The 17,424-nt window shown below is 40.5% G+C and overlaps 1 long non-coding RNA gene across 1 annotated transcript; it reads right to left on the bottom strand.

Moving 5' to 3' along the window:
• Positions 1–4,797: 4,797 nt before the first annotated feature.
• Positions 4,798–16,347, bottom strand: LOC120248320. The gene is made up of 3 exons (XR_005532555.1): positions 16,223–16,347; positions 13,786–13,835; positions 4,798–5,306 (listed from the first exon to the last, which is right to left on the bottom strand). It is a non-coding gene; the product is annotated as an uncharacterized LOC120248320 (long non-coding RNA).
• Positions 16,348–17,424: the final 1,077 nt, after the last annotated feature.

Raw genomic sequence — 17,424 nt, 5'->3', positions numbered from 1 at the left:
ATTTCCTTTTTATTATATCCTGTCACTCCAGGCCAGGCTTTATCTTATCATGCCTGGTTACGCGAGAGTTTCTCACCTAAACTCAGAAATGTCTCTTCTTCATTCAGTCTATATTCACTTACTTAGGTGTTGTTTGCACTTCTGTTCTATGTTATCCCCTTTTCATCTTTATTCTTCTTCTTGACATGTCCTAAGATTCTATTTATGTTCCACTATTCTTTCCAGTACAGATTAGACCTTCTCTCCCTTACTGGCAGGATTACTCCTCAATCTCCTTTTTCCTCAGCAAGTATTCCTCAGCCACCTGCTAATTCCACCTTAGTACTCCCAAAACACACTCATCCACCTCTATTCACCCATCAAGATATAAAATCTCATGCCAGAAGACAGACAAATGGCACCAAGAGTAGACCTTCCATATTATAGACTTAAATGTGAACTGTGTTTATGCTTCAAAACTGGCTATGTTATGTTTCTTCCACTTTATTACCTTTGCACCTAAAACTTGACCAGTATTGGCTCAACATCTCCTTTCAACAAGTATGCAAATCAACAAAAACCCAGATGTTTGAATTTTGAATTCTGGAGCTTGAATGAAAACCACAAATCTGACAGTGAAACCTAGTCAATAAGAATAGAATGTAATGTGAGAGACTCTTGAATGCTGAGAACAAACTGAGGACTGATGGGTGTGGGGGGCAGGGGGGAGATGGGCATGGAGGAGGGCACTTGTGGGGATGAGCACTGGGTATTATATGGAAACCAACTTGACAATAAACTATTTGTAAAAAAAAAAAAAAAAAAAAAAAGAATAGAATGTAATGTAGGGTGTTTAAATTATCTTTGTATTCCAATAGCCCTCAGGAGTTGAGATGTTCATCTGATTCTCAAGATTGGAACTATCCCTCTTAGGGTCTTTGACTCCTCCAGGACTTGGTGATCAGACATTTTTCAAAACTTATCATTATTATTATTACATAGGAAATGCTCCATCCACATACTTTTCTGATTTTGGCTCACTTCAGTCAGTGAATTCTTCCCAAGAACACTTTCCCAAATCATTCCAAAAGCAGTTCTCTGAAAAATCTATTTTAGAGACATCGTTAGAAATGATAGAAGTCAAGGAACCTGTCAGAAAAAACAGATGGTTACATTCTGTGACAAACAAATGTTTTAAAAACTTCTTCTATTCAAAGCATGAACAGAAACTGGCCCAAACCCTAGTTGTTGCCGGGACCTCTGTCAGTTGGTTCTTTGCTAACACTGATATAAAAGATTTTGGTGTATTGTAAAAAAAATATTTATTAATCCATTAAGATACAATGTTGTCAAACAGGGACTTGAATGGATGGATGAGTGGAGAGACAGTTGGATGGACATGGCATAAAGCAAATAACCTAAAATATTAATGGTAGGATCTAGGTGGTGTATTTATGGATGCTCACTGTCTGATTCTTTCAACTTTTCCATATGTTCGAAATGTTTAAAAATGTAATGTTGGAGAAAAAACAGGATGCTCACCAATGAGATGATTCAGGTCAGCACATTAGTATATAGACATACCATAGAAAGATGCCTATAAGCAATGGGGAGAAATCTATATAAACACAGGCTTTATGGGGTAAGGTTGGCAGTCATTGGACGGAGGAGGAGAGAAGTTAACATCAGATAGTCTCTGTGAGAGACTATCAGGAGGCAGACAATAGAAACAGCCAGTGCAGGATAAATTCTATTCAATACCATTTCTTTTCCTACTATTAAATGCCCCTTTTCTGAATGTTCTGGCAAAAGGGAAGAGAAAGCCCTGACTCCTGTGTCAAGTGCTTTGCCTAAACTATCTCCTTTACTTTTTATAGCATTCATGAAACCACATTTTATAGTGTTTGTTTCCTTTTTGCCTACACAGCATCTGTTACTCCATTTGCAGGTAAAAGCACGCCAGTTTTCCTTGGGAGATGAACTCTCCATCACTGAATGTAGACTTGATGACCTATCCTACTGAATTAAAGGTGTGGAAAGTCAATAGCTAAAACATGGAAAGAGCCTAAGTGTCCATCAACAGATGAATGGATCAAGAAGATGTGGTTTATCTATACCATGGAATACTACATGGCAATGAGAAACAATGAAATCTGGCCACGTGTAGCAACATGGATGGGCCTTGAGGGTGTTATGCTGAGCGAAGTAAGTCAGGCAGAGAAGGACAAATATCATATGTTTGCACGTATAGGAGGATTAGGAGGAACTTGACGGAGGACCAAGGGGGAGAAGAAGGGCGGAAATGGTGGGGGAAAGGGAGAGAGGCAAACCATGAGAGACTCTTGAATGCTGACAAAAACTGAGGACTGATGGATGTGGGGGGGAGGGGGGGATGGGCATGGAGGAGGGCACTTGTGGGGATGAGCACTGAGTGTTATGTGGAAACTAATTTGACAATAAACTATTTGTAAAAAATAAAATAAAATAAAATAAAGGTGTGGAAAGTAACATGAGCAAGGCCAGGTAAACACCTTCTCCAGGAAATCTGAGTCTTGAGCAGTCAGCCATGAGGGGAGATGGTTGGAATGGACAACATGGAAGCCTTGAAGAATGCATTCCTTAATTGTTACTACCTTCCCAACTCCCTGGAATCCTGTCATTTGGATTGGCTAGTGTTGCTTCTGTTGCTTGCACACAAAGAACTCTAACTAGCAGAGGCAATGTAGTTCCCATTTCAGAAATAAGGAAACCTAAGCTCAGAAGGATTAAGTCTTTTGGCTCAGGTCACTATTTGATATTGATATGGGTCACCTATATTCAAAACCTGTCTTCTATACTTATCCTACCATGGTTTCTCAAATGCTGCAGACTGGATTCATATCTTGTCTAGCTAGGTAAGTTTGGGAAAGCTGTGTACCAATTTCTAAATGCCAATTTCCTCATCTCTAAAATGGGATAGCAATAGTCATTCATACCATAGAGTTGTGGTAAGGATAAAATAAGCTGATTTGTGTGAGATGTTTGGGCACAGTGCCTGGAGCAAAATAAGTGCTTAATAAATGTTAGTTGCTCTGATGATGATGGTATCAGTGTGGGTTCTAGCAAGAAAAAGGGGATAGTTGAAGGGATTAATAAAGGGACTACTTTCCAGCCAGTAAAGGCAAGGTTAAAAAAACCCAGAAAGGGTTAGGTGAAGGACCCCCAGGAGCCCCTAGAAACAACAGCAAGCTGTGGACAACGGCTGCCCAGCATGGACTGGGATCTCTGACTACATTTCTAAAACAGTGGCTGCGGCAGACGTAGTCTTCTGTAGCCCTGCAAGGAGGGAGGCAGGAAAGTAAACACCCTGCTCTTCCCCTCCCAGCTCACCCTCTAATCTCCTGCCAGTGCCTTAAATTGGCCAAACCGAGCCAGAAGCCAGAGGACAGGGAAGCCTGGTTGATGCTCTCTATAAAGGTCAGCTTCTCAGGACACAAGGCCAAGTGGAGAAAAGAGGAGACACACTTTCACATAGAGACACACTTTCACCTCAAGACACATTTCACCTCAGCATTCTTTGAGTAAAAAAAATAACTTACATCCCCAATACAGAGGACTCACAGCTACCATTCATTGTAGGGAATATGAATTCAGTCAAAATCCCACCTAAACCTCAGATGTCAGCCACTCCAGTGGCCTTTTACATAAGGTCGCAGAGAAATAGAGGGAAAAACCTAAAACATAGTTGCACAGTCCTGTTTCTGAGGCTAACGTGAGAACTAAGTTGAGAGGCATGGCTACCTTCACTACCACCAACTCTACATTCTCCAACCCCTCGACTAGATGGGGGTGCTTACATGCAAGAAAGTTTTAAGACTCTTTGGGGGTTCAGAGTTATTAGTCTTGTCTGCATCTGCCCAAATTCTCCCAGCCCATGTCTCAAAGATAGGCATGGGTTTTGTTTTGTTTTGTTTTTATTTTTTATTTATTTTTGAAGGAAAGAGTGAGTACAAGCAGAGGAGGGGCAAAGAGAGAGGAAGATACAGAATTTGAAGTGGACCCAGGCTCTGAGCTGTCGGCACAGAGCCTGATGCAAGACTCGAACTCACGAACAGTGAGATCATGACCTGAGCTGAAGTCGGACACTTAACCGACTGAGCCACCCAGGCGCTCCTAGGCATTGTTTTTAAAGCTGCCAGAGAGGTTTTCTAACTTTCTACTTATGTCCTCACTGTATCTTCAAAGCTTTTAATCAGTACTTTTATCTGTGTACATTATTTAGGACTGACAGAAAAAGCCAACTCACCCCATTGTCTTGAAAATTACCATTGTCATCCTAGCACCTAAGGACCAGAGCTAAATGATTTTTTAATACCTTGCCCGCCACCTGCATGGCATCCCAATCTCCATTACTAATAATAATTTTAATAACATAGTATGCATTATGCAGATTCCATTTTCCTACAGCAAGAAAGTTCTGTGTTCTGGGGCGCCTGGGTGGCTCCGTAGGTTAAGTGTCAGACTCTTGGTTTCTGCTCAGGTCATGATCTCACGGTCCATGGGTTTGAGCCCCACATCTGGTTCTGCGGCTGACAGCATGGAAACTGCTTTGGGATTTTCAATCTCTCTCTCTCTGTCTCTATCTCTTTCTCTTTCTCTGCTCCTCCCCCACTTGCACTGTCTCCATCTCTGTCAAAATAAATAAATAAACTTAAAAAAAGGAGAAGAAAGTTCTGTGTTCTCATCAAATGTGTTAGCAACCTGTATCGGTTTCCTATTGCTACTATATAACAAATTACCATGAACTAATTGACTTAAAACAACACATGTTTATTATCTTACAACTCTGTAAGTCAAAAATCTGAGATGGATCTCACTGGACTAAAATCAAAGTATCAGCAGGGCTGTATTCTTGCTGAAGACTTGGGAAGGATCTGTTTCCATGGCTCTTCCATTTCCAGAGGCTGCCTGCATTTCATGGCTCATGACTCCCTTCCATGTTCAAAGTCAGAAATGGCTGGTCATTCTTTCTTACATCACACCACTCTGACATTGATTCTTCTTCTGCCTTCCTCTTCCACTTTCAGGATCCTTATGATTCCATTCAGCCCACCTGGATAATCCAGAATAATCTTCTTTCTTGAGGCCAGCTGATTGGCAACCTTAATTCTATCTGCCACCTTAATTCCCCTTTACCACCCAACATATTCACAGACCCCAGGGATTAAGATGTGGACATTTTGGGGAGGACGTTCCTCTGCCTCCCACACAACACAATCCCCATATACAGTTTTGGAGATCTAGTTCTTGAGGCCATGCATAGTGGGGTCACTGCCTCAGTCTGGGTCCTGTCAGAAAAGAAATGACACATTTAGAAGCAGTGATCGGGGGCACCTGGGTGGCTCAGTCAGTTAAACATGCTACTTCAGCTCAGGTCATGATCTCACAGTTCGTGAGTTCGAGCCCTGCATCCGGCTGTGTGCTGACAGCTAGGAGCCTGGAGCCTGCTTCCAATTCTGTCTATCCCTCTCTCTCTGCCACTCTCCCACTCATTCTGTCTCTCTCTCTCAAAAATAAATAAACACTAAAAAATTAAAAAAAAACAAAAGCCAAATTGGAAATATTTAATAAAGAGGCAATTTACAAAGATGTGGGCAGGGTTAAAGGAAATCAACAAGGGATAATAAAGCTCCCTTAGACAATAATAACAGAAAGGGGCAAGCATTGGAGGAAGCAGTTATCAAAACCAGGTAAGGGCAGTGGCCTTTGGTAGACAAGCACAGCCAGTGCCAAATCATGGCCCAGGAGGGAAGGAGCCAGGGGAATAAACACCCTAATCTCTCTTTGCTTTCACCCTTTGATCTCCTCCTAGAACTGCCCATTGGCTAACCCTGCCCAATCCAGAAGACAAGGGAGCAAGGTTGATGTGGCCAATAAAAGTCAGTATCTCAGGACACAAAGCAGATGGAGAAAGGTAAATAAGTTGTCTGTAGCGGCAGACTCTACACACATATTATTTAGTTACATACATAATTCTTACTGAAGGAGAAATGGAATCTTCCACCTAGCAGGGCATTTGTATTTTAAAATAGCCAGTTTAGCCCAAATTAATCTACAGGTGGAATTTATGGGGAACTATTTTTGAGCTGCAAGGCCTAAAGGAAGTTATATGTATGAAATTACACTATAGGATGTATATATTATACAATTAATAAAAATAAAGAGGTACCATATATACATATATACACAGAACTATATGGACCAGGGAGGATCTCACTGGGTCACAGTGAGGACAGCACTGATCCAAAGGGTTTAGCCATGAAAGAATCATAATTTCCTATCATTTCATCAGGATTTTATGAGTAAACATAGTGGTGATCACCATCGCTTCCTGGACAAATTGTTAGTCTGCCAGGGCGTGTAGCTTATACATCACTTTTCATCTTGCCAGTGGTTACCCAGACGCCATTTTTCGAGTAACTACGATGAAGATATAGGTCCAAAGGGTAGGGAAAGCAAAGAAACCATTATTTGTGTGTCAGTCACTCACATGCTATGTTCATGAAAAAATCACAAAGCAAACAAATAAAAGCCACCAGCCTGGCTAAATACAGGTTCAGGGGAAAGAGTTTCCTTCACCATGGAGAAGTTTCTAGTGAAAGAGAGACACAGTTATAGAGGAAAGTGCATTTTAGCAAATGGGGAAAACTTCCAAGGAAAACTCAATGCTGAAGAAATTCTTTTTCCTTCCTCAAAACACAGAGGGCTATAAATTCCTACCTCTGAAATGTCTGGAAGGAAAGGACCTCACAGAGAGCAGTTGCTCTCTTTTTCAAAGTGAAGCTCAGGCAGAACTGCACTTCCAAGGCTCTGCATTACATTTGTCTATAGAATAGTTTCATAGGTAAAGAAATAGTGAGAGCATTGAGACATACAGTCTTATGTATACAGACCTCAACAGAGGTCAAGGTAATCTTCTTCACTTGATTTTTTTTAAAAAGGTTAAAAACAATACATGCCTCTTATTCTGAAATCAGATGCCAATTTTAAGCAGTACAGAATAATATAAAGTGAAAAGCAAAATTTTCCTTTTCTTCTCTCTTTCCTTTCCTCCTTCTTTCCCTTTCTCCCCTCACGTTCGTGTGTGTGTGTCTGTGTGTGTGTGTGTGTGTGTGTCTGTGTCTGTGTGTCTGTGTGCGTGTGTATCCATCTATCTTTCTCCAGCCACTTACACACAGATTTTGAGGGACAGCTAGCAGTCTGTCAAACACACTTTAGCAAAGAAGGAATTTACAGAAGCTTATTGGGTAGCTCACGAGATTATCAGGAGGGCTTGAGAACCAGGCACAGAAAAGCAGGAAAACACCCAAGGTTTCCCAGGCAGCTGTGGGCACATCCAACTTCATGCCCTAGTAATGGCCCATGAAGCTGATGCTACTGCCAGTGCCACGCCTGGATACCTGTTACAAAAATATGTCTGAAAGTGCCCTCACTGGACACTGAACTCCTCTCGTTGCATTTTCTACTCCTCTACTGTTGTACAAATAGTCACTGCTCTTTCTGTATCGTCACATCACAACCTTCCTATCTGCAGTGAGTTGGATTGACGAGACTCCATCTGACTGGCTGAATCACAGTTTCCAGAGCGTAAGGATAGAGGATGTTTGGTTACTAGGGTGGGTGGCAGGATGGTGCCACTGCCAAGAGTCACACGATAGAAATCTCAAATTGGAAGGAAGTTTGGATGCTGAGCAGTTCAAGACAGACAAACACCTGTTACACACACCCTCCTTTTAGCGGACAAGTTGTCAAGACATCCAGCTCACATCTTCCCCAGGTAGCAACCCTAAGAGAGAGAACATCTCTCTTACAATATCCATGGATTAAACTCAGGAAATATTCTGACTCTGTTTGGGTGCTCATTCCTGCACCAGTCACTGAAGTCCTTGGAGTAGAATATTTTGATTGGCTCAGCCTGGACAAGCATGCCCACATTTGTGACTGGGAGTAGCTAGGCACCACAACTGAAAACCATTCATAGCCCAGGGGGTGAGCAGAAGATGGTTGTTGCAAAGAAGATACACTGAAGATAGAAACATAATGTACATTTTAGGAGGTCTCATGGTGATTTGGTCCATAATTTGACTCTCATTTCTTTTTGTTAAAAGCTTTTATTTATTTATTTATTTATTTATTTATTTACTTATTTACTTATTTGGTTACTTACTTACTTACTTATTAGAGAGATGGCAAGAATGAGGAAGAAGGGCAGAAAGAGAGGGCAAGAGAATCTTAAGCAGGATCCACACCCAGCACAGAGCCCAGTGTGGGGCTCAATCTTAGGATAGAGAGATCATGACCTGAGCTGAAAGCAAGAGTCCAACACAAAACCGATTTCACCACCCCAGGCACCTTTCTCATTTCTTTTCTTTTTTTTTTTTAAATTCAGTTATTATACTTTCCTTTCTCAGTCATCTGAATATCATCACAAAATCTCAGATGCTGTCATTAATGGATCTCAGATTTCATTAGGTTGCTCTTTAAAATGATAGATAAGACTTGAGCCATGATAGAACAGCTGGTGTGGAATTAACCCTCCTTCCATAAACAACTAAAACTGTACAAAACGTATAAGACAACTGTTGTCAAGTACTGAGCAACAGTCAGCACAAGTCTATAGTCCTTGAGACCAGGAAAAGCTCACAAGGTGATCCCTATGGTTGGCATCTCTCTCTGCGTGGAGACAACTTCAGAGTTTGGAGATGCTGAACTAGTTAGGATCTTTAAGACAAAGCAAGACACTAAGTATGCAGGAGTTACACAGGAGTTAGGCTCAAAAGTCTTGACCTTGGCTAAGGACTAGGCCTTTCATGTTTTGGGTAAGAGCATGCTAGATTTACCAGAGAGTGGCTTCTATGAAAGTGGGAGAAAGGGATCTTAGAGATAAAGCTGGGAAATGTTAGTGTGCCAGCCCAGCCAGAGAGTAAAGGCCTCGTTAACACCCTGGGTATCCAGCCAACACACCAGAAACACCATGTTTAACAGTAAGGATCATGATGTAGCAAGGCCTACAACAGACTCAGTAACAAGACCTAAAAGCGAGGCTTCTGATTGGTAGAGCCATCAGAGTTTGGAAGCTGACTCTACCCAGATTATAGAGTCTTAGAAAACACCAGCACTTTCCACGTATTTGCCATAACAAAGCATAAAACAAGTCTACATAGATTTAAGGTGCTCAGCAAACAATTGGATTATCTCTTGGAACAAAAATCAACACTCTTCAGAGGAAGATTATAGAAAGTAAAAATTGACTACAAGATGGTCCAAATATTTGATTTGCAAACAAAAACTTAATGCAGCCATCATAAATATTTTTAAAGATTTAAAATACAATATCATCTCAGTGAGCTATCAGATAGGGAATCTCAACAGAGGAGTGAAAACTATTTTTTAAAAAACATAAGGGGCACCTGGGTGGCTCAGTTGGTTAAGTGTCTGATTTCGGCTCAGGTCATGATCTCATGGTTCGTGGATTCAAGCCCCGTGTCGGGCTCTGTGCTGACAGCTAGCTCAGAGCCTGGAGCCTGCTTCAGATTCTGTATCTCCCTCTCTCTCTGAGCCTCCCCTGCTCACACTGCCTCTCTCTCTCTCTCTCTCTCAGAAATAAATAAAACATTTAAAAAATTAAAAAATAAAAAATAAAAAACATAAGAATTCTAGAACTACAATGCACAACAATTTAAATGAAAAGTTGACTGGAAAGGATTCATACCTGAATGGAGATGACAGAAGAAATAAACGGTGAACTTGAAGATCAAGTAATATAAATGATCAATTAATAATATTAACTACAAATATTTCTAAAAATGAAATCTCAGAGGTGTGTAGGATAATAGAAAACAGTCTGAGATATATGTAATTCAAATGCCAGAAAGAAAAGAAAGTGAATAAGGTACATAAAAATATTTTGTAAAGTAATGGTTCACACTTTCCTAGATTTGGTGATTAGCTGACTTACAGATCCCATAGGCATAGTCCATTCCCATCAGGATTCTGATTACTAAGCAGGTAAAGAAAACCACATGTAGACACATGTGATGCGGAAACACATCATAGTCCAACTACTGGGTCTGATCTGTGAAAAGGTGAATCTAATGAATAGTGTCAGATGATAGACCAGTGCTTCTGTGGGTCTGGGAGTGGAGGGAGAAGGATGACTGGAAAGAACCATCAGAGAACTTTTGGAATGATGTTCTATGCATTGACCATGAGGGTGGCTGATGGCTTTAAGTGTTTGTCAAAACTCATCACGCTGTATTCTTAAAGTGTGTACATCTTCTTATATGCAGATTATTTCTAACTGAAGTTGGCTTAAAAAACTAGAGGTAATAATCAAGATAACACTTCAATCTAATTTCTTTTCTGTCTTATTTTCATGCCTTTAGTCTATTTTTAGTCAGAGAATTCTGATTTTTGTTCCTTCCTGCAAAAGAATAAACTGGCCCACAATGAAAATGTTAAACACAAATGACAATGTCATTTGCCTTTCCCTCCGTCTAATAACAGACCTCTGCTCATCAAATTCACTTACACAAAATAACCCCAACTACAGGGGCGCCCGAGGGGCTCAGTCAGTTAATTGTCCTACTCTTGGTTTCTACTCAGGTCATGCTCTCGTGGTTGCTGAGTTTGAGCCCCACATAGGGTTCTGTGCTGACAGTGTGGAGCCTGCTTGGGATTCTCTGTCTATCCGTCTCTCTCTTTCTCTCAAAATAAATAAATACACTTAGGGGCGCATGGGTGGCTTTGTCGGTTAAGCGTCCGACTTTCGCTTAGGTCATGATTTCGCAGTTCGTGGGTTCGAGCCCCGCGTCGGGCTCTGTGCTGACTGCCAGCTCAGAGCCTGGAGCCTGTTTCAGAGTCTGTGACTCCCTCTCTCTCTGACCCTCCCCTGCTCACGCTGTCTCTCTCTCTCTCTCCTAGAAATAAATTTAAAAAATATTTTAAAAAATAAATAAAAATAAAAAAGAAGAAAAAACAAACAAATAAATAAATGCACTTAAAGAAAAAACCGAACTACACACCTTCTGCCACTCAATATTTAATCTCTTTTATAAAAATGTTTTAATATTTATTTATTTTTGAAGGAGAGAGAGACAGAGCATGAGTGGGGGAGGGGCAGAGAGAGCCACCCACAGAAGCTGAAGCAGGCTCCGGGCTCTGAGCTGTCAGCATAGAGCCCAACATGGAGCTAGAACTCATGAGCCGTAAGATCATGACCTGAGCTAAAGTCAGATGCTTAACTGACTGAGCCACCCAGGTGCCCCAATATTTAATCTCTTAATAAAATGGCACTGTTTCTGCGTCTATCCATTGACTATTACATTTTATTGTTACTATATGTTAAAATGCAGATTACATAAACTTCTACTTTTTAAATATTCATACACTATAAATGAATATGAAAGTGCTGTTAAAACCAACATGTTGTGTTTATAATTTGCCATTTAGTTTCTTGCTTAATTATTTAAAAAATTAAAACTTCAATATTTTGGAAGTGATGCAAAATTTCAACTTATGTTTTAAACGTGTGCTGAGAATTTTATCCAATACAGACAGATTTTAGGTTTCTATGGGAATAAAATGCTTTAAATTACTTAACAGATATGATTGTTTGGAATTAGTCCTTCCCTTCCAAAGAAATGCTTTAGTTGTAGATGAAGACAGATTCTGGTTGAGGTTTTGTGATATAAAATTAATGAGTAGCAAAATGCTAGAAAAAGGCAGAAGAGATATAGTCTCAGTGAACAAAACAATAGGAGAAACAAAATCTGTGAAGTTATTTTGGTCAGTTTTACTACATACACTTAAAAAATATTTTTTAACTTTATTTATTTATTTTGAGAGAAAGAGAAAGAGAGAGAGAGAGAGACAGCATGAGTGGGGTAGGGGCAGAGAGAGGGAGAGACAGAATCCCAAGCAGGCTCCACACTGTCAGTGCAGAGCCTGATGTGGGGCTCAAACTCATGAACCATGAAATCAGGACGTGAGCTGAAATCAAGGGTCAGAAATATCTGACTAAGCCCCCCAGGTGCCTCAGTAAAATATATATATATATATATATATATATATATATATTAAAAGATGAATGTATAGGGATAAAACAAGATGATATAAACAGAGAAGATTGGGGGCACCTGGGTGGTTCAGTTGGTTGAGCGTCCATCTTTGGCTCAGGTCATGATCTCACCGTCTGTGAGTTCGAGCATTGGGCTCTGTGTTGACAGCTCAGAGCCTGGAGCTTGTTTCAGATTCTATGTCTCCCTCTCTCTCTGCCTCTTCCCCCACTCATGCTCTGTGTCTCTTGCTCTCAAAAATAAATTAAGAAAGAAAACGTAAACAGAGAAGAATAGTATATTTGATAAAGTATCACTGAGGAAAAGAGCTTTTAGATTAATGAATACACAGCGGGACAATGAAGAGAAACTCAAACCACAAGCTTACCATAGACCAGAGGGTCTTTTTCAGTCTAGAATTTGGAACTGGCACAAAGACTTTCAATCCTGGTTCCATTGCTTAATACCTATTTGATCCCCCTAAGGCTCAGTTTTATGTTTGAAAAACAGCTCTAATGATGGTCCTTGCCTTCGAGGATCATTGTGAAAATTAAATGAGATAATATACGCAAATTTCCTAACATGGGACATGCCACATAGGCACATCCCTCAACAGCAGACTAAAAGAGAATGACCAGTATTTGTCTCATAGATTAAATCTTGGTAGCGGGTGTGGTAAAGGATTCTCTTTCTGGCTCTTACAAACCTGCAAAAACCAAGTTTATGGAAAGGACATCTGTCGTTGTGCTAGTCATGCTTCAAGTGGCCCAAGCGCCCCAGAGGGCAGCTTATACTCTAGATGTCTGAAAAGCCTGAAGAGAGAACTAAATAAGAAATAGGTTTGAGACCTGGATGATGTCCAGGTCAGTGGCTATAGGATATTCTTCTAATTGTTTTGTCACTACAAATTGAATGCCCACAATATGCCAATGTTTGCGCACTTTGATTTAGGACATGAAATAAGAATTTGATTATGGCAGGTGGTTCAAAATGGCGACCTCTTAAGAGTCAAAACTTGTGTCTCCTTAAGAAATGTGCCAGTTTCTTATTCATTCTGGAATATTGCTGGAGGGGGTTGGGGAAGGTGAGATAGAGGGACAGACTGAGAGGAAGAAGCAGACATAGGAGCTACATAACCTGCCCCACTGAAGGGACAAAAAAACCTAAAGGGGTTAAAATCTACATGATATAATATTCCTATGGCAACCACTATTGCCTTAGACAATACAAGATTTAAGGGTTTCAGTTTTTACCAAAATAATGATTGTGTGTGGTAAAAATCAAATAACAAAGAATTCACAAAACTTGATATTTCTCCAGCCACCTCTTGATATATTGCCATCTCTTTGCCTTGTTTCTCTTTTTAATTCTTTATCTAGTGATTTCCACAAGTGTAGTTACTATAATTATAACTCTGTATTCTTATTATTATTTATACTTATGATCAATTAATGCATAAGAAATGAAAATTTACCTCCCATTAACCTCTCCTTTTCCATCCTCTTTCCAATATTTAGTATTCATATTATTTTTAATTCTTCCATTAGTCACTTGTGCAATATGAATTAATCATTTGTTTCCATTGATTTTCTACTGAGTCATTCCAATTGGGAAAATGGCCTTACCCTTCCTTTCCATATTGTCCCCACCCCCACTGCCATCTATCAGCTCTGTTATTATTTTACATTGTCATATATTTATTCATACTTACATTTTGTCCTAAAATTTCACCAAAATTCCTGCTTTGTTTGTGGATTGACTCTGAATTTAAAAATGAATAAACAGTATTTGCATTAGTATAACAATGGAAAGATTGTCTACTGCTTGGCAAAGCAGTTATATGAGGGTTAGTTTTCACTTTCTATAGGTTTCATAGTGCCAGGTTTGAGCCACTTCAAAGAAGCTCTTTCTTTCTTTTTTTTTAATGTTTTTTTTTATTTATTTCTAGGGGAGAGAGAGAGAGAGACAGCGTGAGCAGGGGAGGGTCAGAGAGAGAGGGAGATACAGACTGAAACAGGCTCCAGGCTCTGAGCTGGCTGTCAGCACAGAGCCCGACGCGGGGCTCGAACCCACAAACCGCGAGATCATGACCTAAGTGAAAGTCGGACGCTTAACCGACTAAGCCATCCGGGGGGGGCCCCTAAAGAAGCTCTTTCTAGCATCAAAGCCAAAGAGATTTCCCTTTTTCCATTATGTCATTTGCCTAAATTGACGCCACATTTTGGATTCCATCTTATTGCACAACACTTTTCTTATAGTCTTTTGCTTTTCTTAGAGTTGTTTTTGCCCTCTCTTATTTGATAAGAGGTTGGCATTTCAGCCTTTTATTAATATTCTCAATTAATGTCATTTTTAATCACATATTTTATTCCACAAGATTTCCCTCCTGGTCCCATCTGGCCTCTTGCTCCAGTGAGGACTGGGGTCCTTGCTGCTACAAACATCACCCTGAAAATCCCCATCATTGTTTTAACTTGTTTGGATAGACTGTTTCTTGAATCCTATGTCTTCCATCTTCTTTTTTTTTTTTTTCCTTTTTAAGTTTTATTTATTTGAGGGACAGAGTGAGTGTGCGTGGGAGGCAGAGAAAGAGACAGAGAGAAGGAGAGAGAGAATCCCAAGCAGGCTCCACACTGTGAGCACAGAGCTGGATGCGGGGCTCAAACTCACAAACTGTGAGATCATGGCCTGAGCTGAAACCAGGGGTCGAAGGCTCAACTGACTGAGGCGCCCTTCCTTTTATTTTTATCCCAATTACCTGGAGCACATCCTTTAGTAACTAAGACAAATTGTTTGCAAATTACATTTCCTGAGTGCTTTCATGCTGAAATCTTGTTTCATTATTGGCCAGAGTTTGGGGATATAAATAATTTTCTTTAACATCTTTAAAGCACTATATCTTTTGTTTTCTAACCTCCAGACTTACTCTGTAGAAGTCTTATGGCGTTCGGATTCCTGTTCCCTTGCACGTGAACTGTTGTATCTCTCTGAAAGCTTTGGGGGAATATTCTCTTTTGAGTGTTCGGTGATTTTATGAAGATGTATCCAGGTGGAGGTCATTTTGTAATCCATTGTGGGGAAGGCTCTACCTCGTTTTCAGTTCTAGGAATTTCTCTTTGTAATATAATTTCCTTTCTTATCTCCCTCCTTTTTTTCTGAAGCTTTAATTAATAAAATAATGGCTTTCCTGTATTACTATTTGAATGCCTCCTTTTAAAATTTTACATATTTTATATTTTCAATCTCTTTGACCTGTTCTGCCTTTCAGGAGGTGTTCTCAACTTTAATTTTCAATCTTTCCATTGAATGTCTAGTTTCAGTCATCATTCAGCCACCGGGAGCTCTTTATTCTTCTCCGATTGTTCCATTTTGGAGCCCACGGATGGCAGCTATGGAGGTACACCCATCAGATCTCCCTCCGGGTAGAACCTGCTCGAAGTGTTAAGGTTGACTGAGCGCCTACAGGTGCAGTACCTCTGGGATCCACTGCACCATCCACCGGAGCCTTCACTCACTGGAAGCTCCCAGGCGATGACTGAGCTTGGTGGGGACCCCAGAGCATTTCTGCCAGTAACCCAGGGGGCTGGCTGAGACGTTCTCAGATGGCCCTGTAGTCTGAAGCCCTTCTCCTCTCCTTTGAAAGCTGTTAGACCTGCATCACAGACTAAAGGCTCCTCTTCCTGTCCCCTCTCCCCTTTATCTTTCATGGGCAGTAACCCCCAATACATCTCTCCTACTTGTTACTTTATCTTGGCTTTTGCTTCCCAGAAGACTAGAACTGACAGAGCATCCCATCCTTTCTTTACGAATCTACAATCTTCTCTCACCTCTTTTAACATCTTTTGCTTGTTCTTTCAACACCCAACACATGTAACAGGATACATTTTGCCTGATATAGTGACCTGGTAAGGTCAAATCACATTGCAGTAAAACTGAAATGAATTAGGGGAAAAAATGGCATCAACACATCAAAAAAAGGAATGAGGGAAGCTAGATGCAGCTACCCCGCCCCCCATGTTTTCAGAGGAGGCAAAATTTTTAATAATTCTAATAGTTGAAATAACATAGCAATAGTATATGAAAGTATGGTCCTGTTCCATCTGCTCCTACACAAAAATTTCAGACTTTGTGGCAAGATGTGCTCCTACCTCATTCAAATAATCAATGTCAGGGGTCATGCAGGGCCTTGAACTTCTAGTTATCTTCAGACTCGTCCAGACTTGTCTTGCTACTACATTTTTGGATGTTGAAGGCCGAGGCCATCTCTTCTCTTCAGTGCTCTTACTGTTGTAAAAGCAGGTGCTGATTACTGTATGCTCATTGTACCAGCTGAGCTGGTAAACACTTTGTATGCATTGTTTTATTTAATCCATGCAAACAATCCAGTTTTACAGATGGAAACACTGAATGTCCACGAGGCTGTGAAAGTGACCCGTGTCCCCCAGCTTAGGAGGTTAGGAGGAGACACACATCCGCCTGCCCCAGAATTGACGTTCTCAGTCACACCCATAAACTGCCTCTACCTATGCATGACACATACAGGAGCCATAGTAGCTTAAGCTACATATAAAATAGGTTATATAAACCTCATTTTAAAAATGTTTTTTGAAGTTTTATTTATTTTTGAGAGAGAGAGAGACAGAGTGTGAGCGGGTAGGGGTAGAGAGAGACACACACAGAATCTGAAGCAGGTTCCAGGCTCTGAGCTGTCAGCACAGACCCCGATGCAGGGCTCAAACATAGAGACCGCCAGGTCGTGACCTGAGCTGAAGTCGGTCGCTTAACCAATTGAGCCACCAAGGCGCCCCAAAAACCTCATTTAATGTCATGTGATACGTATTCTATACTTGTGATGGGAAATGAATGTGCAGAGCCAAGGAAGTTGTATACAGTTTGAAACACACTGTTTGTCAATATCTAATCTTATGTCATTTGAAATTCCCTGACCCTTTGGAGCGCTAATAAAAAGTAGCTTTTTAATCTTTGAAATACAAATGCTGGTCAGGAGACAGAACCTTTTTTTACTTTTCCCTCTTCTGTTGTTTAGGGCCTCTGTGGGAGGGATGGTAATGTTAACATATGCATGCTTGCTCTCTTAGAGAAAATCATCTCTTTATTTACCTGAGCTTCTCCTCATGCCCCTGGAGAAGTAATTAAACCAAATCATTGACCTCTTCTGGAGTAGCTTATGAGCCATTTTTTGTTAAGTGAAAGAAAGTGTTTGGAAAAAGAAACTGCCATTGGTCCAGAATCAGAAGAAGTAAGTTTATACAGAAAATATGCACAGGAGATTTGGTGGCATCTTTTGTGGTCTCTTTTTTCCCTAATATTCAGAAACATGAACTTTTAT

This window comes from Hyaena hyaena, unplaced genomic scaffold, assembly GCF_003009895.1.
Source record: "Hyaena hyaena isolate Hyena2069 unplaced genomic scaffold, ASM300989v1 scaffold_580, whole genome shotgun sequence".
Taxonomy (NCBI): Eukaryota; Metazoa; Chordata; class Mammalia; order Carnivora; family Hyaenidae; genus Hyaena; species Hyaena hyaena.
The sequence above is the reverse complement of the archived record's forward strand: the minus strand, read 5'-3'. Positions and strand labels throughout refer to the sequence as shown.